Source organism: Nicotiana sylvestris, chromosome 7 (assembly GCF_000393655.2).
Source record: "Nicotiana sylvestris chromosome 7, ASM39365v2, whole genome shotgun sequence".
Lineage (NCBI taxonomy): Eukaryota > Viridiplantae > Streptophyta > Magnoliopsida > Solanales > Solanaceae > Nicotiana > Nicotiana sylvestris.
The window spans coordinates 104,727,711-104,753,062 of record NC_091063.1 but is presented as its reverse complement, the minus strand read 5'-3'; positions in this window follow the sequence as shown (position 1 = coordinate 104,753,062).

Below are 25,352 nucleotides of genomic sequence, written 5' to 3'. Positions count from 1 at the left end.
TCGGAGTTACCTTGATGAAGATTTATGAGCCCGGAGTTCCGACCCTAGGGTCGTGTAGGTGCCAAATTATTGACGCTAAGTCTTCGAGTATTTCGAGATGCATTTGGCGGGCACGACTATTTGGATCGTTTGGCCCGGTACATGATTCCCTATTGAGGCTCAATCTGCCATTCCCCGACCCTTCGAACAGACGGCGCATTCAAAAAAAAGGGGGGGGGAAGTCCTTCATCATTTGATTGCAGAAGAAGGCCTGTGATCTTGTCCGATCCTCCTCAGGGGTACGTTGCTCTGCTAAGTACCTTGCTAGCGAGACCCACTTTGGGGAGAAAGTCTGGCATAGGGGAAAGAGCGTAGAGGTTTCTGTTAAGGCGTTGATGTCTCCGGGCAGAGTTAGAACTCCCGAACGCCCTGACCCGGTGTCTGCATACATGGTAGTGAAAAATAACGAAGGAGGGAGGCAGGTTTTCTTTACCGCAGGATGTGTAGGAGATGTATCATGTGATGAGGGATTTTCCCTTGTCGCGTATTGCTTCCCACCAATGGTTTTAACTCCGTTCCTATGTGGGATTTCATCTTTTTGGCGAAGTGGGGGTGGACCTGTCCTCGGGTGATGCACCCGTGGTCATCTAGATAAGGCGTCCATGCCTTGCGTCTCCTCTGATACTATGGAACTTGGTGTTTCGATCTGGGCCAGTCACGCCGTATTGAGAAAATGGTCTTTATACTTGTCGTAGCGATCGCCGTTTGGAATCTACCAAAGATTTGAGAGGTGGTTGGGTTTTGACCCGGTGGTCCGAGCAGCCTCATCATCCTTGGCCCATCGGTGTTGATCGAGCCACCTGCACTCATGTGCACATGTTTTATTTAACATGGATCGAGTGAGGAAGAAGGTTACTGGTGCAACATTGTGAGGTAAAGACGAGGTCTTGGTACCCTCTTTGCTGAGTGCAAGGGCGTCCTTGGGGGTATATCCCTAGATCTTCCTTTCTCCGATGGCGAGAAATTTTGCTCTCCCTTTTACAAGTCCTTGGAAAGGGTCGTCGCTCCTATATTATCATGGTAATACGCTGCGTCCCGTTTGCTTCACTCCTCCTGGCCGCCTTCCACACAGGGGACTTAACTCAAATTCGGTCACTCGTTAGTTCTCGGCGGTGTTTTTTGTTGAGTAGCTTGGCGTCTTTCCTTTGGAGCTGGTAGCTATATTTCATCTCGTGGCCGCACTTACTATGTACTTCCCATGTCAGGTTGTGATTCCTTTGAGAAAAATTCGGCTGAGTTGGTTCGATCCATTTGACGTCTCTGGTTTCGCCTATGGCAAACACGGTGCTTGGTATAACGATGTGGAAATTGTACTCTGATGGGCGAGGCGCCCTTTTCCAGCCATGCGTCCTTGTCGAATCTGGCCCCGTTATCGATTCCTCGATGATATTGTCCTCAGTCCATTCTACGATCGTTCCGAGGTAGATTGCATCTCGTGGAATCCCTCCTGTTCGCGGCACACGGGTGGTACCTTCTTCTGTTTGGCATTGGTTTCTTTGACAGGAGCCTGTTTGGGTAAGCTGAGCCCGGGGAGGCTCCCGAGCGGTCATCCATGACCCTGGTTGGCGATCGATGCCGAGTATGGGCATCCGACCAGGTTTTGGCTGGGTACCTGATCAAGTTTTGTTTGAAATACCTTGAGATCGTCGGGCTCGGTTTGCTTATGCTTTGAGTGAAGGCCTGTATTTCCCAGTCATCTGAGACCAGGGATAATCCCATTCATTCTATCAGGGGATGAGGTGCGAATTCCCGTAGCGTTTCATTCTCCCTTTGGTCAGCTCTGGATGCACCGAGCTTTCTCTTCGTTGTTTCGATGGCACCGGCGCGTGCCTTAATGGAGGAATCTGCCGATAGGGTAGGCGAGTTTATGGTATCGGGCGCTAGGTTATGATGACACATCATGGTTCCTTTCAAGATTGTTTCCCGGAACCTCTTCAAATAGATGGGCTCAATCTCATCATCTTTTGGGTCGTTGCCTTTTCCCGCGCACGTATAGGTGGTGATGCGTTCGTTGGGATCTGAGGTTCTATTGTACATAGGGGGTTCTGGCGTTCTAGGCTTCTTTGAAATGGGTTCCGGGGCCACTTCTCTGGGGAACGGCCATTGCACGAACTTCCACGAACCTAATTCGATCCCTTATGAGAAATCCCCAAGCACCTTTGCTATGGCAGGGTTGGTTACCGATCCGTTGCTGCTTGATCCTTCGGGTACTTGGTCGACGGGGGAGTTGTTTCCGGCGCCGTTGTGCCGGGAGTCTTCCGATGACTTTGTAACTGAGCGATGGCCAACTATTGTGCCTGCAACATTTCAAAAATAACATTAGGATTAATTTCCTATTCTTCTCGGGCTGGGGTTTTTTGGGCATCCTGTTAGTCGCCACGCTGTATGCTTCCATTGGTGTGTGAGGTTTTGCCGACCTGTTGGGCGTCTTACGAAACCGCATCCGCCGGAATCAGTCCAGGTGCGTTATCGGGGTTCCGCGGTGTCGCGCCAGTGACTCGAACAGTCATACCATTTTCTTCGTGGTTTTTGAGGTTGTCGTTCTCGATTCTATTTACCGAGCCAGACATTTTGACCTGAAATCAAGAGATCTTGGACAAGAAAAAGTTTGAAAGATTTGTGTTTTTGTAACGAAACCAGCAAGAAAATAATCACTATTATTTTTAGCCCTAAGGTGGTCGCCAAACTATTTACTGTGAAAATGGTAACAATAATTAAATTTGTAAATGGGATTCTAAAAATACGTGATCTATTTTTATTCTAGTTGTTAGAGCAGTTGATGCTAAGGATATGAAGTTTAACGATAAAATACAAGCTAAAATGGGTCAGTAATCAAACCAAGGGGCCTGCTGCCCTGGCTTCGGATTGGTCGATGGATGACCTCAAGGTCTATACATGGGCTCGATCTCGAGCTAACGGGGTAGCCAGGAATGGGATAACAGTTTAGATATGATTAAATAGGGCTCTTTATGGCCAATACCAGGCAATAAGTGAAGAACAAGTGAGAGAGTAGAAGAGGATAAAGTGGTCTCGAGCTAGCAAGAACGAGCAAGTTAGAGAGAAAGAGAGAGAGAGAGAGATATTATTGATCTAGTGGAGAATAGTTAGCGCAACATCAGCCCCTTACAAAGTAGTGTGGGTTCCCTTTATATTGGAGTGGAACCCGGTTATAGTACAACATGTATTAATTGTAAAGTATGGAGATGGGATGGTGAGATGCGACGCTTCGGCATAAGCTCTGGATAGGTCGGCTCTGTCAGATTTAGTTGTATGCCTTGGGAGCTTCCCCTTCTGTTCTAGCCTCGACCTCCATCTTCTTCTAGCCGGGCCTCGACGATCCCTGAGGGAGGGGACTCAGTCGCGGCTGCACATCCTCGAGGTCTCGAGGCATTCTTCCGAAGTGGTTTGATAGCGAGGAATTAAGTCCTCTAATTTCACCACATACAATCCTCGCAGATAATTATTGAGCTTTGACAGCATGTAGAGCATGTGAGAGATTTTTTGAGGGTTGTAACCTGTTGTTGCAAATGTGGTTGGTGGAGCATCTTTTCCATCTCCATAGATACATGAACCACGACTTAACGGGACTCAGTTGCATTGAGGAATATGGGACTAGGATAAGTGGTTATGAATTACGAGAAGGTACTGAGGCCAGTTTCATGCATCTTTGCTCGTTAACTATAAATCAAATTGAGTGGACTTTCAGTTGGCTCTCGGTCAATGAGGTTATGTACATGTCCGCCGATGTTTTCTTTTTGTTATTGATGGGTATTCAGAGTTTTTAGCCTTATGCCCTACACCAGGTTTTGCGTCTGTTGGGGAGGTATCAGATAGTTCCGCATGATGAAGATTTGAGTTCACAAGTGGTTGAGTTGCACCTAGGGGCTACTTTTCCCGAAGAAATATTTCGCCAGATCTGGCATAAGTGTAGCTTTTTGGAGCAAAACACTTTGGTGCGAGATTTATTAATAGGGGAAGTGGAATTTTGTTACATGACATGGAATGGTAAAAGCGTTTGGGTAAATCAAGATCCAGAAAGACTCACCAAAAGGCCATATATCTAGCCGTTCACAGATGAAGCAAAAAAGCAATAGGCATGGGCAGCCAAAGCAGAAGAATATCTGGTCACCATTGGTAAACTAAATGAGCAATTGAGAGACCTTAGCTTTGAAAAGGATTTGCAAGGGGAGGATGCAACGACCCGGCCGGTCGTTTTGAGAATTAACGCCCCGATCCCCTATTAACTACTTTCCCCTCATTTGTTTCTGCTATTGTGATTTGCTGGGAAGATTCTTTTTGAGTTTCGGAGTATTTTTGGACATTTAGTCCCTAAACGAGAGCTTAAGCTTTAGAATTTGGACCGTAGTTGGAACAGTGTAAAGTCGTCCTCAGAATGGAATTTTGTCATTTTCTGTTAGCTCCGTTGGGTGATTTTAGGCTTAGGGGCATGTTCAGATTGGGTTTTGGAGGCCCGTAGCTTATTTAGGCTTGAAATGCCGAAAGTTGGATTTTGAAGTTTATGGATCCATAGTGAGATTTTGATATCGGGGTTAGAATCCGATTCCGAAAGTTGGAATAGTTCCGTAGTGCCGAACGTGACTAGTGTGCAAAATTTGAGGTCAATTGGACATGGTTTGGTTGGTTTCGTCATAGGTTTTAGAATTCTTAAGATTTCACGTTCATTAGGCTTGGATTGGAGGGTGATTTGTGGTTTTAGCATTGTTTGATGTGATTTTAGGGTTCGACTGAGTTCGTATGATGTTTTAGGATTGGTTGGTATGTTTGGTTGAGGTCCCGAGAGCCTTGGGTGAGTTTCAGATGGTTAGCAGAATTGAATTTGGACTTAGGCAATTTCTGAAATTTTACTGAACATGTTGTTTTTGCACCTGCGGATATTGGGCCGCATGTGTGGCGCCGTAGAAGCGATTTGGCAACCGCAGATGTGGTCTGATGCTTGAAGGCTGCTGGTCGCAGATACGGCTCAAGGACCGCATAAGTGGGAGCACATCTACAAGGAATGGGGCGCAGATGCGGCGTCAAGGGGTTTAATGAAATTCCGCAGGTGCGGGTCCCCAACCACAGAAGCGGGACCGAATTACAGAAGCGTCCCCATAATCGCAAATGTGGTAATCGATGGGCAGAAATATGAAATTTTGAGGGTTTGAGTTCATAACTTCTAAAATTGATTTTGAGCTCGGGAGAGGGCGATTGCTTGAGAGATTTTGAGACATTAATCTATTATTATTTTTCTCATATAATTTCGGGTTTAGGGTGAAAATTTGGGAAAATTTGAGAAAAGTTCTTAGGCTTAATTTTGGAACTTTGATCGAGATTTTTGTATCCGATTTGAGTGAATTTTGTATGGGTAGACTCGTGAGTGAATGGGTGTTCATAATCTGTAAATTTTACCCGATTCCAAGACGTGGGCCCGGGGAGGATTTTTGGGGTGGTTTTTCTATTTTCTTGCCTTAACTCCTATTTCATTAGCTAAATTAGTTGTTTGTAGTTTTATTTACGTTATGTAATTTATTTGATTAGATTTGGGTCACTCGGAGTTGGATACTCGTGGCAAGAGCGTGATATCAGATTGATTTTTGAGCTGGTTCGAGGTAAATGGCTTACTTAACCTTGTATGGGGTAACTCCCCTTAGGATTTTGGTACTGTTGTTATTAGAATACTGTGTACGTGAGGTGACGAGTGCGTACAAATGCTAATTGTTGAAAAACCCCATTTTCGTTAAGTAAATATCTATGTTTTCTTTTAACTAAGCAACACTAGTATATGAAACCTCATATTTATCTTAGGAAAAGCATGCTTACGTGAGTTAATTGTCTTACCTGCTTTAACTACTTAGTTGAATATTGTGTAGCATGTTTAGAGTAGAAATTCCTGTCTTTCCTGATATGAAATTTAATAGAATTGTAGAATCCTTTTTTGAGACTGTTGTGTATTTACTTTGGGACTGCAGATCAGTATTCAGGGAGATCCCCCTGTATGTTTATTTTGGGACTACGGATCGATATTCCGGGAGATTCCCCTACACATTCATAATTAGGACTACGGGACGATATCCTGGGAGATCCCCCTGTACTGGATATTTACTTTGGGATTACTGATCAGTATTCCGGGAGATTACCCTACATATTTACGATTTGGACTATGGGACGATATCCTAAGAGATCCCCTGTTGCTATCTCTGTGTACTAAGTTATATTCTTTCTGTGATTTTATTCTTCATCGACTGTTAATATTTTAATTATACTGTCACATTTCATACTGTTTTTACCTTGTTATATATATATAACTAGTAGGGCCCTGACCTTTCTCGTCACTACTCGACCGAGGTTTGTCTTGGCACTTACTGGGTACCATTGTGGTGTACTCATGCCCTTTCCTGCACATGTTTTTCATGCGCAGATCCAGATTCTACTTCTCAGCCATACTTCCAGTGAGGCGAGGCGATCCAAAGAGTTCGAGGTATATCTGCCGCATCCGCAGACCTAGAAGTCCTTCTCTATTCCTCCTTTAGTTACAGACTTCCTGTATTTTTTCTTCGTTGTTAGACTTTCTGGAGATTAGATACACTATGTACTTCTGTAGCTTGTGATTTCATGAGATTCCGGATTTTGGGAGTGTTATGTTTAGTTGAGAGAGTGTTATTATTGTAAATTGATGAGCAACATTTTAAACTCCTTTACTATATTTTCCTGTTACTCGTTAGTTTCACATTTTTATTTCATTCCTGAGGTATTGTTAGGCTTGCCTAGTCGTAGAGACTAGGTGCCATCATGACAGTTCACAGAGAGAGAAATTGGGTCGTGACAAGTTGGTATCAGAGCCCTAGGTTCATAGGAGTCATGAATCACAAGCCTATTTATTAGAGTCTCATGGATCAGTACGGAGACACATGTACTTATCTTCGAGAGGCTATGTACCTGTTAGGAAAATTCCACTTCATTTGATTTTCTTTGTCATACGAGATTATTGATATTAAAACTCTAAATCTCTGTCTTCTATTCTCTCACATATGGTGAGGACACGTGCTACCTGAGATGACCAGGCACCCGCGCCACCTGCTAGAACTGCCAGAGGTCGGGGCTGGGGTAAAGGTCGAGGATGCGCACGTGGTGCAGCCAGAGCACCTGTGTGAGCTACCACAGATGAGCCACCAACAACTCCAGTCGGGGGCCAAACACCTTATACGCCTATTGCTACTGCTACTCCAGCTCTCCAGGAGACCCTTGCACAATTCATGAGCATGTACACCACTTTAGCTCAGGTATGATTAATTCCCCTTGCTGCAACCGCATCCCATGCCAGGGGAGAAGCACAAACTCCCACCACCCGCACCCTAAAGCAGCGGGTCCAGGTTGATCAGATCCCAAAGGTTATACCGGTATCGCCTGTAGCCCCAGTTCAGCCCGAGGACAGGGCAACAACTTCGGAGGATGAGAAGTGGAGGCTTGAGAGATTCAAGAAGTAGAAGCCTCCTACATTCAGTGGTCTAGCATCAGATGATGCTTTTGGATTTCTGGAGAAGTGCAACCGTATCCTCCGCACTATGGGTATATCGGGATCAACTGGGGTTTCTTTCACTGCCGTCCAGCTTCGAGGAGTAGCCTAACAGTGGTGGCATACTTTTGAGTTGGACAATTCAGCTGAGGCAGTTTCCCTCACATGGACCCAGTTTATAGATATGTTCTTGAGGGAGTATATTCCTTATAGCCTCAGGGATTCATGGTGTGCGGAGTTTGAGCATTTACGCCAGGGTACTATGACTGTTTCAAAGTATGTTATCCATTTCACTGATTTGGCTAGACATGCACCGGCCTTGGTTTCTACAGTTCGTGAGAGAGTTTGTCGGTTTATTGAGGGGCTCATGCCAAGGTAAGTCAGCGAACCTTGAATTATGGGAACAATGAACGGGCTTACGAGTAATGAATTACCTGCTCCGCAAGGCCAACCCTTTCCCTGAGCACTCCCTCCAAACTTGTCCGAAGTTCGCTCAGCTCCTTCTCCTTTCGGGTAGAAGAGGCCTCCGATTCCTGCAGTCTTGAGGTAAGCTTCGCGAGCTCCTTTTCACGGCATGAAAGCTCCTCTCGGAGCCTAGATAGGGCATGGTCATACATCTCCTTAGACTATGGCAAAATAGAAGAGTGAGACAAATAAGGAATAATCCTTGAGGCTAAGGAAATATACATAAAAAACTATCACCTGCCGCTGGAACCTCTCCGCTGCCTTGATGGCGCTAGGGGTGTCGAGATCGATTTCCTTGCTAACATCATCAATATCATCGAGAATGTTTCCAAGCGCACCCCCTGAGAGAACACCCACTTTGGCAGCATTCGGGTCCTAAGCATCCCTTAACTCCCCATAGGAGAACTGAGGGCCAAAATTAAGGTCACCCAGGGAATTGATGTCTCCAAAGGGCAACTCCTTCCCCCGGAAAGCCTCGGGCCTAGACTCTTATAAACCTTCAGCAACAGTCTCCTCGGTGGAGGCTACACCGCGACCAAACGAAGGCTCGGGCACCGCACCCGCACCCTCTTCGAGGCCCTTTGAGGCATGGGCTCAAGCCAATTCAGCCGACCCCAACTCAGCGCCTTTCAGCTCAAACATTTGGGGAACTCCTGTGCCCGACTTTCTCCTTTGTACCAAAGGGGCATCATCTCCATCATCTTCCTCGTCATCAAAGCCCACTCTAGAGGCTGAAGACAAGACCTCAACTTCAGCTCAAGATCTACTAGTTTTAGCTTCCTTCGCCACCGAGGACTCAACGGCCAAACTTTTCTTCCTCTTCTTACCTTTGTCAGGCTTCAGGGCCAATTCCTCACCATCAAGAGGCGGTATCATCTGCACTCCGTCACCAAGGCTTATACAAGCATAGTGATCGAAATCTTTCAGCATAAAGGATATGGGAAAGAAATACAGAAACATAGTGAGAATATAGGGTTCGTCCACACATGGACGAACCTACTTATCCATCTCGATCCTTGTCCTCATCGGTGCTCGAGAAAAATGATTTTTTGGACTAGTGGTGAAACTTAATCAAACCTCAATAAAATCGAGGGCTATACAACCTAATCAAATGGTCGAGGGTAAAGGTCCCACCCTCGACCCCATTAGAAAAGTGGTGGAGCATGAGGACTATCCTCTAGAAAGATGGATAGATTTGACCGAGTGTCACTTGGTACTTATCGCAGTAATCGAGAATAATCGGATCTATCTTCGAGGAAGAAGGTTTAGAAGAATCGACCGGACCCAAAGTGAACGGGCAAGTATATACATAAAGGAAACCAACTTTGTGATCTGTTATGCTCTTACTAGAGCGGGGAATCTCAACCAGCACCGCCTTCCCCCATCAGCAATCCTTCTTCACTTTGTTTATATCGGTCACTACACTAATATACTAGGACACATGTTCGCATCGTCCCGGAGTAGACGAAGGTTTGTCGACGGTGAAATCCTTCTACGTGTCGAACCCAATAGGAGTGCACGGCTCAATGGTGGGTATCACTTTGGGTTTTCCTTTGGATGTTTGGGATGATGAGGCAGCCTCGTATTTCCAAGGAATTGTCTTGGAAGTTCTAGCCATGGTAATGGTAAAGCTTTTCTGAGAAAGCAGGCAAAGGATCAAGAACGGAAGACAAAAAGAATGTGAAGGGAGATGGATTTAGCCTTGAAAATTTTCAAATATTGTGAAATTATGGATTATCAAATGGTTGATACATTTATAGGAACCGCGTGGGTAGCGAAACGGATGAACCAATAGCAGTTCATGGAATTCTCGATAGTCGTGTTTGACGGCGACCCTTGCACGGCTTTTTGAGTATGTCATTTAATACTCTGATGGACTGACATCATAATTATAATGCTTGTGAAGTGGGGGCTCATGATCATTTCCTATCACTTTATTCTATGAAATGCGAGGACTATCTGTGCAAATCGACGACTCGATTTCACGACATCTCGAGGGTTTTCAGTAATCGACTCTGAGAATTCTCGACATTTCCACTTCGAGACAATATGAGTAATGACCGGCCTCGAGGAAATGAAATTAACGGCCTCGGCAGATCAGGGTAAAGTTCCCAATGCACATACATATAGCTGGCTAGGTCTAGTGGTATGGTCAGAAAAGCGAATCAAGGCATTAAATGGATGTACCAGCCCATATATTTGTAATTAAGGTATTTGTACTATGTTGGGATTTCCTCTCCTATATAAAGGGGATCCTTGTCATTTTGTAAGGTTCTGTTGCTCCATACTAAATACACTAGAACATTCTCTCTACTCTCTAACACATTCTCTTGGTCTCATTGTCTTATTTATTGCCCATATTTATTGTGTTCTATTTATTGTTCTTCATTTATTGCTTATTATTGGCCATAAAGAGCCGTCTTTAATTTATTTATAACTGTTAGTCTCCATCGGCCACCTTCTATAGTTCCCAGCCGAGCTTCATACTCGACCCCAAGGCCCTCGAATAAGCAAGCTCAAGGCCCGGATTGGCAGCGATTCGGTTTTGATTAACATCTCGCTTTTAAGCTCTTATCTCATTTCTAATTCTTTCACATAGCATCAACTGCCTAACAACTAGCATAAAAAAAGATAACGTATTCTTAGAACCACTAAATTAAATTTAATTATTATTACCATTTTCCCGATAAACAAAGGGCAAATTGAGCCCAAGGTTTATTGGTCCCTTTGAGGTGTTGTGACATATTGGGGAGGTTGCTTATAAGCTTGCCTTACCTCCCAGCTTGGCAGAAGTTCATCCGGTATTTCATGTTTCGATGCTCTGGAGGTATCACGGTGATCCGTCGCATGTGTTGGATTTCAGTTCAGTCCAGCTGGACAAGGATCTATCTTATGTTGAGCAGCTAGTGGCTATATTAGATAGGCCAGTTCGAAAGCTAAGGTCAAAGAGTATTGCATCAGTAAAGGTTCAGTGGCGGGGTCAGCTGGTCGAGTAGGCGACTTGGGAGACCGAGTAGGATATACGAAGTCGTTACCCTCATATTTTTACCACTTTAGGCATGTCTCTATGCTCGTTCGAGGATGAACGAATATTTTAAGAGGGGGAGGATGTAATGACCCGACTGATCGTTTTGATAATTAACGCCCCGATCCCCTATTAACTATTTTCCCCGTGTTTATTTCTGCTTTGTGGTTTGCTGGGAAGATTCATTTTGAGTTTCGGGGTGTTTTGGAATATTTAGTCCCTAAATGAGAGCTTAAGCTTAAGAATTTGGACTGTAGTTGGAACGGTATGAAGACGGCCTCAGAATGGAATTTTGTCGATTTAGTTAGTTACATTGGGTGATTTTGGGCTTAGGGGTGTGTTCGGATTGGGTTTTGGAGGTGCATATCTTATTTAGACTTGAAATGTTGAAAGTTGAATTTTGAAGTTTCCGGATCGATAGTGAGATTTTGATATCGGGGTCGGAATCCAATTTTGACAGTTGGAATAGTTCTGTAGTGTTGAACGTGACTTGTGTGCAAACTTTGAGGCCAATCAGACATGGTTTGGTTGTTTTCGGCATAGGTTGTATAATTCTTGAGATTTTAAGTTCATTAGGCTTGGATTGGAGGGTGATTCATTGTTTTAGCATTGTTTGATGTGTTTTGAGGGTTCGATTGAGTCTGTATGATGTTTTAGGATTGGTTGGTATGTTTGGTTGAGGTCTCGGGGGCCTCGGGTGAGTTTCAGATGGTTAACAAAATTGAATTTGGACTTGGGCAATTTCTAAAATTTTGTTGAACCTGTTGTTTTTGCACCTGTGGATATTGGACCGCAGGTGCGGTGCTGCATAAGCGATTTGGCAACTGTAGATGTGGTATGAGGTTGAAGGCTGCTGGTTGCAGATGCGGCTCAAAGACCGCAGAAACGGGAGCACATCTGCGAGGAATGGAGCGTAGGTGCGGTGCCTAGGGGTTTAATGAAATTTCACAGGTGCGGGTCCCCAGCCATAGAAGCGGGACCGCAACAGCGTCCCCATGACCGAAGATGCGGTAATCGCTGGGCAGAAATATGAAACTTCGAGGGTTTGAGTTCATAACTTCTAAAATCGATTTTAAGCTCGGAAGAGGGCGATTTCTTGAGATTTTGAAGGATAACTAATGGGTAACGAATTCTAACTCTAATTTGGTTATAATACATTAATCTATTGTTATTGTTCTCATCTAATTTTGGATTTAGGGTGAAAATTAGGAAAATTTGAGAAAAGTTCTTAGGCCTAATTTTGGGATATTGATCGAGATTTTGATATCGTATTTGAGTGAATTTGGTATGGCTAGACTCGTGAGTGAATGGGTGTTCATAATCCGTAAATTTTACCCGATTCTGAGACGTGGGCCCGAGGAGAATTTTTTGGCATTTTTTCTATTTTCTTGCCTTAGCTCCGATTTCATTAGCTAAATTAGTTGTTTGTAGTATTATTTACGTTATGTAATTGATTTGATTAGATTTGGGACACTTAGAGTTGGATACTCATGGCAAGAGCGTGATATTAAATTGATTTTTGAGCTAGTTCGAGGTAAGTGGCATGCCTAACCTTGTGTGGGGGAACTCCCCTTAGGATTTTGGTACTGTTGTTATGTGAATGTTGTGTACGTGAGATGACAAGTGCGTACATGTGCTAATTATTGAAAAAACCCCATTTTTATTAAGTAAATATCTATGTTTTCTTTTAATTGAGCAATATTAGTATTGAGAAGAGTATCCCAAAAAGATTCCTTCACACTCTTGGTGTTTACCGTGAAAATGGTAACAATAGTTAAATTTGTAAATGGGATTCTAAAAATACGTAATCTATTTTTATACTAGTTGTTAGAGCAAACGATGCTAGGAATATGAAGTTTAATGATGGAATGCAAGCCAAAACGAGGTAGTGATCAAACTGAGGGGCTTACTGCCATGGATTCGGGCTGGTCAACAAAGGACCTCGGGGTCGATACCTGAGCTCGATCTCGAGCTATCAGGGGTAGTCGGGAAGGGGATAAAAGTTAAGATACGATTAAACAAGTCTCTTTATGGCCATTACCAAGTAATAAATGAAGAACAAGTAGGAGAAAATTGAATGCCAAAGTGGCCTCGAGCCAATAAGAACGAGCGAGTTAGAGAGAAAAGGAATATATATATATATTATTGATCTTGTGGAGAGATGGTTGGAGGAACATCAGCCCTTTACAAAGTGGCATGGATTCCCCTTATATAGGAGAGGGAATACAAAATAGTACAGAGTGCATTAAATGTAAAGATACGGGGATGGGATGGCTAGACACGGTGCTAGGGTTTGCTGATTCTAGTTGCTCGCCTCAGGAATCCCCCGTCCTCGGTACCTTTGTTAGGTCGCAGAAAAATTCCCCATCCTCAGAATCTTTACTGGGTCGCGGAAGAACCTCGAAGGAGGGAGATCGATCGTAATCTTGCATCCTAGAGATGTTGATATAACTCCCCGAATGTACCTTAGCGGCCAAAATTGATGCATCTGATTTCACTGCATACAGATAGTCTCCGCATTTCCTAGTGTGAAGTAATAGGAAACGATACTGAACCGACATCTCGAGGTCATTATTGCCGTGACTTCAACCGTCTAATAGCATTAAATGCCATGACCTAGAGAATTGTGCAAGGCCACCGTCAGATGCAGTAATCGAGGAACCCACGAACTGCCATCAACTCGTCCTTTCTGCTTCCCCAGCGATTCCTATAAATGCACCGATTGCTAGATACTTCCCATTTTCACCCAACATACAAGCCCGCGAGTCAAAACTTTGTATTTGCCACTCTTTCATCTTTTTATAGAAGGATTTTTACCATTGACATGGCTAGGACTTCTAGGACGGTTCCTCAATGGAACGACATCGCATCGTCGCCCCGATCACCTAGGGAAGAAACTAGATCGATTCCCCCTTTGAAACAATTTACCCTACCTAATCTCGACATATCAGAGAATTTTGATGTCGATACTACTTCATCTATGCTGGGCCAGTGTGAGCATGTTTCTCAATTTGTTAGCATTGTGACCGATATTAGCAAGGTGAGGGAGGCTGCCGATGGAGGAAGGTAGTGGATGTGGAGATTCCCTATCCCAATGATAATATTACTAACTTCAATCCTGGCTTCCTTTATGTATACACTTAGCCATTCAACTTGGGCCCCGATAAATCCATCTAGTCTCTTCCCCTGGAGATCGACCAGGTTATTCTTGACTTCTGCGACCGATTCCAAGTGACACTTGGTCAGATCTACCCTTCTTTTTGGAGGATAGTGTTGATGCTTAGACATTTCACCGAAGGGGTTGAAGGTGAGGTTTTTACCCTTAATCATCTGATCGGAATGTACAACCCTCGACTGTATCGAGGCTTAATCAGGCTTCACCATCGGTCCTAAAAATATTTTTCTATGAGGAAAAGGACCTCGGATGGATGAACAGGTTTATCCGAGTGAGGACCTCGGATATCATCCCGGCCTAGAGGTTTCCCTTTTTGGAGAGGTGGAACACCCGACGTAAGCGATTTTCCCTTTAGCCGCTTTTCGACTATTCTCCCGTTTGACATAATAATCTCTTTTTGTTTTCTGTAGCCGCTGCTTGGCAACCGGAGATGGTCCTAGATTTGTCGAGATGGATTGGGAGGTTTAGCGAGAAATTCTCATACCGGACTGGATAAGAAGCGTTGGGTGGCCAAAAATAATGGTGAGGTTCCTTACCGCCTATGCTTCGAAATTTATGATTCCTTCTAAGCCCTTAGCGAAAGGGTATTGCAGTTATTGTGATGGTGCAGGTCTTGGAGAGAATATGCAGATGACGCTGCCCCTTGATGGTGAAGAAGGGGCCTTAGAGCCCGACACGAGCAAGAAAAGGAAAAGTATGGTTGTCGTTGTCCGTCCGGCGGCAAAGAAAACTAGGTCATTCGGGCGTTAAGCCACTGCCCGGGCTGCTGCTCTAACCTCAGGGTCAAATACTAATACAGAAGGAGAGGATGATAATGGAAGACCATTAAGGAGGATAACGAGATCGAGTGCGAGAGACTTGCAGGTGCCCCGGTCGAAGGCTGCTGAGTCCGGAATGGCTGGCTCCGATCAGGCTCGTGGGTTGGGGATCTTTGAGAAGGACGTTGATGTAGCTTTGAATCGCGTAGCCGGATTTGATGCAGCTTCTGCCAGGGGGACTGCTGGCATTGATCTTGAGGGATTGGAGCTCGGGGCCTTCCAGGAACGTGGGTTGCCACTTGGAGAAATTGGCGAACTAAATGACTTTATTTCAATCTTTCCAGTTTCATCAGGGGAACTGCGAGATGCCCATGGGATGATTGGCGCCATAGCTGGGACTCCTCCCAAAGGGGGGACTTTATTGCCAACATCTTCGATGGCGTTATCGATAGAGAAGATCTTGACATTCCTGGTGCCTTAAAGTGGCGGAGAAGTCCATGCAGTAGGTGATAGTCATTCCTCGTGCATTTCTTTCGTCCTCAAGCATCATTCGTCGTCTTTCTAACCGTTCTGTTGTGCCGCAGTGTAAGGAGATGTACGACCATGCCATCCTCCTGCTCCGCGGGGAGCTTTCTTATCACGAAAAGGAGCGTAAGAAAGTTACTTCGAAGCTGCAGGATTCAGAGGCTCGCTCTGCCTGGGGAGATAAGGAGCTGGGAGAACTTCGGGCCGCTTTGGAGACGGCACTTCGGGAGAAGGCCAATCTTACTGCTCAGGTATTTTTCCTTGCTCATACCCGACCTTTTACCTTGTATTCACATATGTTCTGTATTCATATATTCATTGGTTTTCCCTTCTTCTGTAGGTCGAGCAGAGTGGCCCGTGGATTAATCAGTTGAATGCGGAAATCTCCGAGCTGAGTAAGTGAAATGAAATAGTGGCCAAGGAGTTGGTGGTATCCCGAGATCTTCTCATGGATACTCACAGGGAGATTACTGCTTTGGCCGCGGCTAAGTCCAAGGTCGAACGAGATCCTGCTACTTATCGGGAGGATGCGGCCACAGCGCATATAATGGCTCATGACATATCCATGGTTATTGAGGAGAAACTATCCCAAGATATCAAGCATGCTAAGGTGGAGGTGAGGAGAGGGACCCTGGAGGAACTCGGGGCTAGAGGCATCGACCCGTCAGCTGATCTTAAGGAGGCCTGTGCAGTGGAAGAAAGATTGGCGCTTTTGATTGCCCCTGATAAGAGCGAAGACAATAGTGATGAGGAGTAGTCTCCGAATCCTTTTTTGTATGCCTTCCCTTTTCCTTTGTATGCTGCCGCCCGAGAAATGGACAGTGTAAAGAAATTTTTTCTTTTTGTCAATGTATAAAAGGAGCTTTCATTCTATCGGACCTTCTCCTTACCTTTTGATTTTGCATTCCGGTGTCGGCCCTTCGGAGCCTGCTCTTTGGACAAACCGGAGCCCTGAAGCTGGTCGTGTCCCGAGGTTGAATTAACAGCATCTCTCGAACTAATGTTTATGACGTCAGGGGTCTCCTGAGGTCCCGCAATTTTCTCAGTCACTGTGGGAGCCAAAGTGATTCCGCCAGTACACTCCCCAAGGAGAGGGTGACGTTAACGCGGCCAGAATTAATTGGCCATCTTGGGTAAGCGGGCAATTGTTGCTTTACCCCTATATATTTGCTCATCTACCTCTTAAGTGGCGATTTTGCAGTTCTTGATAAGCCTATCTCTTTTGTAGAGCCTGGCGCTTTGTGCTAGTACTTCTGCTTTCCTGTTTCAGGAAATCTTTTGCCCAGATCCTCACCTTCTCCCCCTTATTCTGCCATAGTCATGGCTACTGCTTCGATGCATGATCATCGGATGGAGGGGAGTCTCTCCTGTGCTCCACATTTGGTCGGTACCGGCGGCTCGCCTCCGATGTCGGGAGAGCGAGGCTAGGGGTGCCCTGCCTTGAGGAGGGCTGTCATACCAGGAAAACCACCCAATGTTCCGGTCCATCAAGAGCATGTTTCGAATATCATTTCATCGATGAGGTAGGAAACCCCGAGATGATCAAAAAAGAATGCGGATGGGGAGAAGTTGTAATTTTGCAAGTATCTTCCCCCGAGGAGAGTGTCATGACATATGTAGAGGGATTCTTGAGCATATGTATTCATGTTCTTGCGCCAAGTTCCCCGGACCGGGTCGTGTTTGATTTTTGTAGAAGGTATCAAGTACGTTGGCACAGGTTAATCCCTTTCTTTGGAGAATAGTGCAGTCAATGAGATATTTTGCTGACAAGGTCGGGATAGAATTTACCCACAACCACCTCGTTAGGTTGTACCGGCCATTACGCTATCGGGGCCTGATTACTCTTCAGCATCGATCCACCTGAGCTCCTATAATCGGTAGCGAGGAGGATGAGGACCATGGATGGATGAATCAGTTCATTCAAATCCGAACGACCGATGTTATCCCTGGAGAATTTTTGTCATTTCCTGAGAAATGGAACTTCACACATAAGTGCTTTATTTGAACTGCCTTTAACTCAACCTGAGGTTGGCCCAGTAACGATATCTTTCTATTCTTTATTTATAGGAACTCATTGGTCGCCTGGCGAGGTCCCTTATTTAGCCGAGTGGTCTCGTAAGCTAGTAGCTTGCTGATTTATGATAGGCGCTAGTGGAGAGATCTGTCAAAAAAGAGATGGGAGGCGAAGCATCATGGTAGGAGCCTCGCGTTCTATCTCCTAAGAGATGGCTTCCTTCTTGCCGTCTTATTTGATTTATTTGTTGCAGGTGTCGGGAGTCCTTTCGAGGCTAGGCCGAGTCCTCCGAGGGAAGAGGAGAGGTTGCTGGCCTCGGGTCCAAGGAGTGCCGGTAAAAGGAAAGATGTTTCGGGGTGCTAGAAGGCTCGTAGTGAGGCGACTTCTTCGCAACAGTTAAGGGGAAGCTATTCGGTCGATCGGCAACCTTCCGGGAGTGGTACACCATCGTACGTTGCTTCGGCCTTCGGCGAGGCTCAACACTTTGGCCTTATGGTGAGTTTTGAATGCTGTAAGAATGTTCTGGCCCTGCGCTCCCCTTTTTTCTTTTATTTATTTGGCTTCTTTTCACAGGCCTTCGACAGGCTTAAAGTCGAACTGCTTCGTTGCGAGGCCCGTTGCGGGAGGATCGAGATAGGGAGAAATCCCTCAAGCATCTTTGTGTGGCAAAGGAAAGCGAGCTCATCTTTTTACGTCATGAGGTGGACCGGAGCCGGGCCTGGGAGGCCCTCTTGGAGAAACAGGTACCCTACATTTCACGTTGGCCTACATTCCCTTTTTGTCTTATCGCCTTGATGTTTTGCTATTTCAGTTGAAGAACAAGGCGAATGAGCTCGAACAACTCTGGGGTGAGGTTGGCAAAGACAAACGCGAATTCACCGAGTTGTAGGTGCATGTGAATGCCCATTTTGTGGCCAAAGAGAGGGCACAGGCCGGGGCTTCCGCTCTTGAGGCGCAAATTCAGACCGCCTATGCGAATGATTCTGCTCGGGCGAAGATGATCGCAGGACTGTCATCCGAGCTTTTGAGGGCAAAAGCCTAGGCGGTGAATTTCCAGGCCGAGCTTGTGATGAACAATACCTGAGCGGAATAGAAAATAGCGGCTTATTCAAGAAGCGCTGCCTCTGCTAAAGCTGAGCTAAAGAAGACCCTCGATCGTGCAAACAATAGCAAGGAGTATATGAGGTGCATATATTGGAGGGAAATCCTCAAGGAGATTCATGGTTGGGGCTTCAATCTCTAGGAGGAGATCGAGCAAGCCAAAGTAGAGGAGTATGATGCCAAGTTCCTTCTGTCCGATGATGAGGATGATGAGGAGGAGGCCACCAGACCATAGTTGCCGAAAAAGGGAGAACGTCTATTCCCTGCCTTCTTTATTGTGTATATAGCTTTCATTATATGTTGTAGGTTGAGATAGTGGTCCACCGCCAATATGTAAGAATAAGAGGGGGAACCCCATAATTTGTATCTTCTGCATTTCCGCCCGTCGGAGTTTCATTTGAGTTGATTCGACCTTGGATTGGCAAAAACCTCCGAACCCGCAATGTTGACCCGATATTTATTAGGTCGTCAATAGAGGCTTTCATTTTTTGCCCTTAGGCTTGCGTGCTTTAACCGTCTTCGGGTCCAGTCTCCGAGTCGGGATCTGACTAGAGCTTAATTTATCCTCAAGTTTTGCGTTTTCATGGGCAGGCGATAGTGGCTCTTATGCCTTGGGTCGGAGCGACCTTTTATATATGTGGCCCTTAGGCATATGTAGTTAATTTTTTTGGATCCGGTCTCTGAATCGGGTTACGACTTGAGCTCATTTTAGTCCTCAAGTTTTCAATTTTCCAGCTGGCGACAATGGCTCTTACGCTGCTTGGTCGTTGAGACCTTTTGGTGTGCGGCCCAGAGGCTCATTTGGCTGGTGACAATGGCTCTTATGTTTTTTCCTGTGGGATTTTTTGTAGGCTTTGTTTTCCGCTCATTAAGGTCTTTTTGAAATGATTTTGCCTGACCCGTCGTAGGTTCTGGAAGAACCTCGATTTCAAGTCGTTAGTAGCGATGTTCGAGCACCTCGGAAGGTTCTTAGCTTGTAGGATGAGTAGCTCGAAGCCTTGTGATTTGGAGCTGATATGGTCCAAGCTCGTTTTTGCCTATTGAGGGAAGCCTGTTTTAACCGGTTCTTTATGAAGTATATTCGAAGTAATGGCCTGCGATTTTGGTAGCAACAGTCGGTCGTCCCTGAGTCGCGTTAACTTGGCTGGAACAGCCATATTGACCATAGTCATATGTGTTCGACTGAAGCCGTTTTTGATCCCAAGTAATAGTGGTATACACCGAGGGTATGCCCTTTAGGGATTCTTACAAATGCGATGTATAGCCTAAACTTTGGGATTAAGTTTTACGCCTATAGTAAGGTCTTACAAAATTTTTAGGCCTATTGAGATCTTACAGTTTGTCATGCCTGTTGAGGTCTTACAGTTTGTCATGCCTGTTGAGGTCTTACAGTTTGTTATGCCTGTTGAGGTCTTATAGTTTTTTGTTTCTATGTAGAATAGATCTGGTTACGCCGAGTCTGCCCACTGGGGGTCTTACAGTTTCAGGTTTTACAGTGCATGGCGATTGGTGACAGTCTCCGAGTCATCGAGTTTGCTTAGGCTCGAAGGCCATTATTCATGAGCTCGGAACTGCCTCGTTGGGGCATTATGATTTCGGAGTTTCGACTCTGGGGTCGTGCGGGTACCAAATTGTTGACACTAAGTCTCCTAGTATTTTGGGACACATTCGGCCGAGGGATCCTTGTTGTGAGCATATTGAAATTCCCTTTTTTGGAGTACGAGATGCTGAAAGATATTCTTTATTGCTTGGCATAAATACACGTTGTTTTGTTGTTTTGATCTCAGCCCACGCGGGCGCGGCTCCTTGGACCGTTCGGTCTGGTGCACCATTTCACAATGGAGCTCCGTTTGTCATTTCCTGGAGTGGGGCTGGTTGTAGAGAAAGTCCCGCAGGCTCGCTGATTCCTTCTCGGGAAGTGTACGAGCGTTGCCTCATTAAAAACCACTACCAGTAAAAACCCATTTCGGGATAAAAAACCAATCAAAGGAAAAGAGTGCAACGGACACTTTGAAGCGTTAGGGTCTTCGAGCCGGAGTGGCGTCCCGATTACCTTGGTCGTTGGCCTGCGTAAGAGTTGTCATGAAGTAGACGATGAAAAGAGGGATGGGTGATTATACCTTGGTGGCGGCGGAGCACTCGAGTTCTGGTGCTTATTCGGCGGTAACTAAGTGGTCCTTTATTTGAATGCGTCTGGGGCGGCCATAAAAATATCATGTGGATGACGTGTTGGGGCTCATCTACTTTGTTCCTTTCAGCTATTTCTCCTTCTCACGATTGGTTTTTAGCCCGATTGCTGAGAAATTCCTAAAGGTGCCTGTTATCGAGCAATAGGGCCACTTCCTCTTAGAGCTGCCTGCAATCTTTGGTTCGGTGCCCATGCGAGTAGTGAAACTCGCAAATCAAACTGTAGTTCCTAGAAAGGATTCGAATGTACCGGTCTGGGCCATCTAGCGTCCCTGATTTTTCTAATGGCAAACACGATGTTTGACACATCGATGTTGAAGCTATACTCTGATAGGCGGGGCGCCCCCATTGGCCCTGCGTACCCTTCAAAGCCACCTCTGTTGAGGGGTCCGTGAGGGTTCTGTCCTTGGTTTACCAATCGGTTGTTATGGGTCGGATTGCGCTTTGGAGCATTTTTCCTATCATCTGGGTATGGCTAATACCTCTCTTTATTCGACCTTGACTCCTTCGCCAAGAGCCTGCTCGGGTATACTGAGCCTGAAGGGGCTCCCAGCTAGTCGTCCTCGACCCTGATGTTTGACTGATATCAGTTGTGGATGTCCGACCAGGTTACGGCAGGATACTCAATCAGATTCTCTTTCAGTTGCCTTGATGCCACCGAGCTTCGTTCATTCAGGCCTTGAGTGAAGGTCTGCACTGCCCAGTCGTCAGAGACTGGGGGTAGCTCCATTCGTTCTGTCTGAAAATGAGACACAAATTCTCGCAGCATTTCGTTCTCCCTTTGCTTAATCTTGAACACATCAGCCTGCCTTGTTGCTACCTTGATTGCACCGGCGTGCTCCCTTATGAAGAAGTCCGCCAGCATGGCGAACAAATCTATGGATTTGGGATCTAGGTTGTGGTACCACATCATGGCCCCCTTCAAGAGCATTTATCTAAATTTCTTCAGCAGGACTAACTCGATCTCATCGCTCTTTATGTCGTTGCCCATCACCGCATAGGTGTAGGCGGTGACGTGTTCATTGGGATTCGAGGTCCCGTTGTATTTTGGGTGTTCTGGCATTCTACACTTCTTCGAAATGGGTTTCGGAGCCACTTCCTCTGGGAACGGCCGTTGCACTAACTTTTTTATCGTTGGCTGCTATCATTTTCTCGCTTGACTCGATCCTTTTGGTGAGATCTTCCAGCATTCTCACGATGGTAGGATCGGCTGCCGATCTGTCGTTGCTTGTTCGACGGGGGAGCTGTGTCTGGCGCTACTGTGCTGGGAGTCTTTGGATGTCTTTGTAACTGATCAATGGCCAACTGTTGTGCCTGCAACATTTCGAAAATAACATGAAGACTAACTTCCTGTTCTTCACGGGCTGGGGTTCTTTGGGCTTCCTACTGTTCGCTATGTCGTACGCTCCTGTCAGTGTGTGAGGTTTCATCAACCTATTGTGCGTCCTGTGAATCCGCGTCCACTGGAACTGGTCTGGGCGCGTCATTAGGATTTTATGGTTGCTTTCTGGCACCTAGAGCACCCACGCCATTTTCCCCGTAGTTTTTGAGGTTGTCATTCTCGACTTTGTTCACTGAGCCAGACATTTTGACTTGAAATCAAGAGATTTTGGACAAGAAAAAGTGTGAAAGATAACTTGCATTTTTGTGATTGAACCAACAAGAAAATAATCACTATTATTTTTAGCCCCATGGTGGGCGCCAAACTGTTTACCGTGAAAATGGTAACAACAATTAAATTTGTAAATACGATTCTAAAAATACGTGATCTATTTTTATGCTATTTGTTCGAGCAACGATACTTGGAATATGATGTTTTATGATGGAATGCAAGCCAAAATGAGGCAGTGATCAAACCGAAGGGCTTATTGCACTGGCTTCGGACTGGTCGACGGAGGACCTCGGCGTCGATACCTGAGCTCGATTTCGAACTATCGGGGGTAGTCAGGAAGGGGATAACAGTTAAGATACAATTAAACAAGGCTCTTTATGGCCAATACCAAGTAATAAATGAAGAACAAGTAGGAGAAAATTGAATGCCAAAGTGGCCTCGAGCCAATAAGAACGAGCGAGTTACAGAGAAAAGGGAGAGAGAGAGAGAGAGAGAGAGAGATTATTGATCTTGTGGAGAAATGGTTGGAGCAACATCAGCCCTTTACAAAGTGGCATGGATTCCCCTTATATAGGAGAGGGAATACAATATAATACATAGTGCATTGAATGTAAAGATACATGGATCAGACGGCTAGGCACGGTGTTAGTGTTTGCTGATTCTAGTTGCTCGCCTCGGGAATCACCCATCCTCAGAACCTTCGCTGGGTCACGGACAAATTCCCCATACTCAAAATCTTTACTGGGTCGCGGACGAACCTCGAAGGAAGGAGCTCGATCGTAATCATGCAGCCTCGATATGTTGATATGACTCACTGAATGCACCTTAGCGGTGAGAAATAGACCCTTCTGATTTCACCGCATACACTTGGCATCCAATTTTCCAAGCTGATCCTTTCCATTGTTGAGAACATAACATTTGCATCCAAATGTTCTTAGGTGAACCAACTTGGGCTTCCTTCCATTCAACAACTATCACGACCCAAGTTCGCCCTCCGTGAACTATCGTGTCGGCACCTAATCTTTACGACTAGGTAAGCCTAACAATTGCAGAAAAAGGACAACAGCAGATATAACAAATAACAATTGTGGAATTAACATAGTGACGGTTTAAAAAGGACGCTCTACATATACAAAGTAGTCCCTCAAATTGAACAACTTCCCAAAACCTAGAATCTCATAAAATCACAACCTGTTGAATAACTACAAGTGTCTAACTCCAGAATGTCTAAACAAAAGTAAATACAGAAGGGCTAATACTATGAGAGATAATGGAAAGGGACTCCTTAGTCTGCGGACGCGATAGATATACCTCAAAGTCTCTGCAGAATCACCTCACCTCAAGGGTAGTAGGACTGAGTCGAAGTACCTGCATCTGCACATAAAAACATGCACAGAAAGGGCATGAGTATACCACAGTGGTACTCAGTAAGTGTCAAGCCTAACTTCGATCGAGTAGTGAAGAAGAAGGTCAGGGCCCTATTGATTATAGCTAAAAATGATGTAAAACAGTATAGAATACGATAATGTAATTAAATGCTAACAGTATGAAAGTTCGTAGTTGGGCTCCCATGGACTTTGAGAAAGTTTGATGCCATTTGGGTGATTGTGGATCGGCTAACCAAGTCTGCACACTTCATTCCTGTGTGTACTACCTATTCTTCGGAGCGGTTGGCAGAGATTTTGTCACGACCGAAACCGATGGTCCACGACGGGTGCCTGAGTCCTATCTGTCAAACATCCCTAAGCATGCGTCTAAGATATGAACCTGTATAATGCTGATGCATTACGAAAATAACATACGTGAAGGAAACCTGCCATCAAGGCATATGTACGTATACATGCAGAACATAGTGGGCGAGCCGGCAAGGCTGCTATAGACAACTATACATCCAACACTGAAAGCCCACAAGGCCACATACAACCAAACTAGACATACTATCCACAGACCTCTAACAGAAACATAACTGTACAAAGACTAGACTGAGCCACATCATATCCAAATATATATATATATATATATATATATATATATATATATAAACGTATTGTACCAAAATCAAAAGCAGCTCCAGATCAAATGGAGCACGCCAACTCTCACTAATCAGGGATCCTAAGAAGGGGGACCGTCAGCTTGCCTACCTGCACCTGCTGGTATGAAACGCAGGCCCCGTGAAATAGGGCATCAGTATGAAAAATGTACTGAGTATGTAAGGTATGAAAATTAGTACGTAAAGGACATAGATGAAACATGGAATAAAGAAACACATCTTTAAATATGAATAACTTTGTAAATTCTGAAACTTTTATAATGTCATGCACGTGCATATAAATTTCATGTCATGCATAGATATGGGTGTACATATTATCATCAAGCCACTGAGGGCATCCCATCATATCGTCTCGGCCACTATGGGCAACATCATCAACAAATACCAGCTGATCAAGTAGTGATGCGTATATAACATCGTAACCTTTTCCCATATCCCATATACATATATTTACATATATACGCAAATATAACGTGGGTCAATTCACATGAGTGAAATGCATGAAAAATACGTAAAAATCTCAATATTCCTTCTGGATAAACTTTTCCAACTGCGTATTTTTCTGAGACCCATGAACAGAAAATAATAATAATTTTCATGGGGAGTCAAGAATATAGACACCCCTAATAATTCTATAAATAGAGTACTTTATGGAAACTGTGTGTTTGCTCGTTTCTTCAGTATAATTTGGACCATGCCAAAAGAAAGAAGGGAGGGCCTTAACATACCTGTTTCTTGAATTATTTCAATGAATCTGCTTCTGCAAAATTCTTGAACGAAATTTGAAATGTTAAATGAAGAAAGATGGATATTACTTTACTTTAGGATAGTAAAGTTTTTGGTTCCCTTGAAGTCTTGAAAGGAAAAATATTTCTGGTTCTTTAAGTT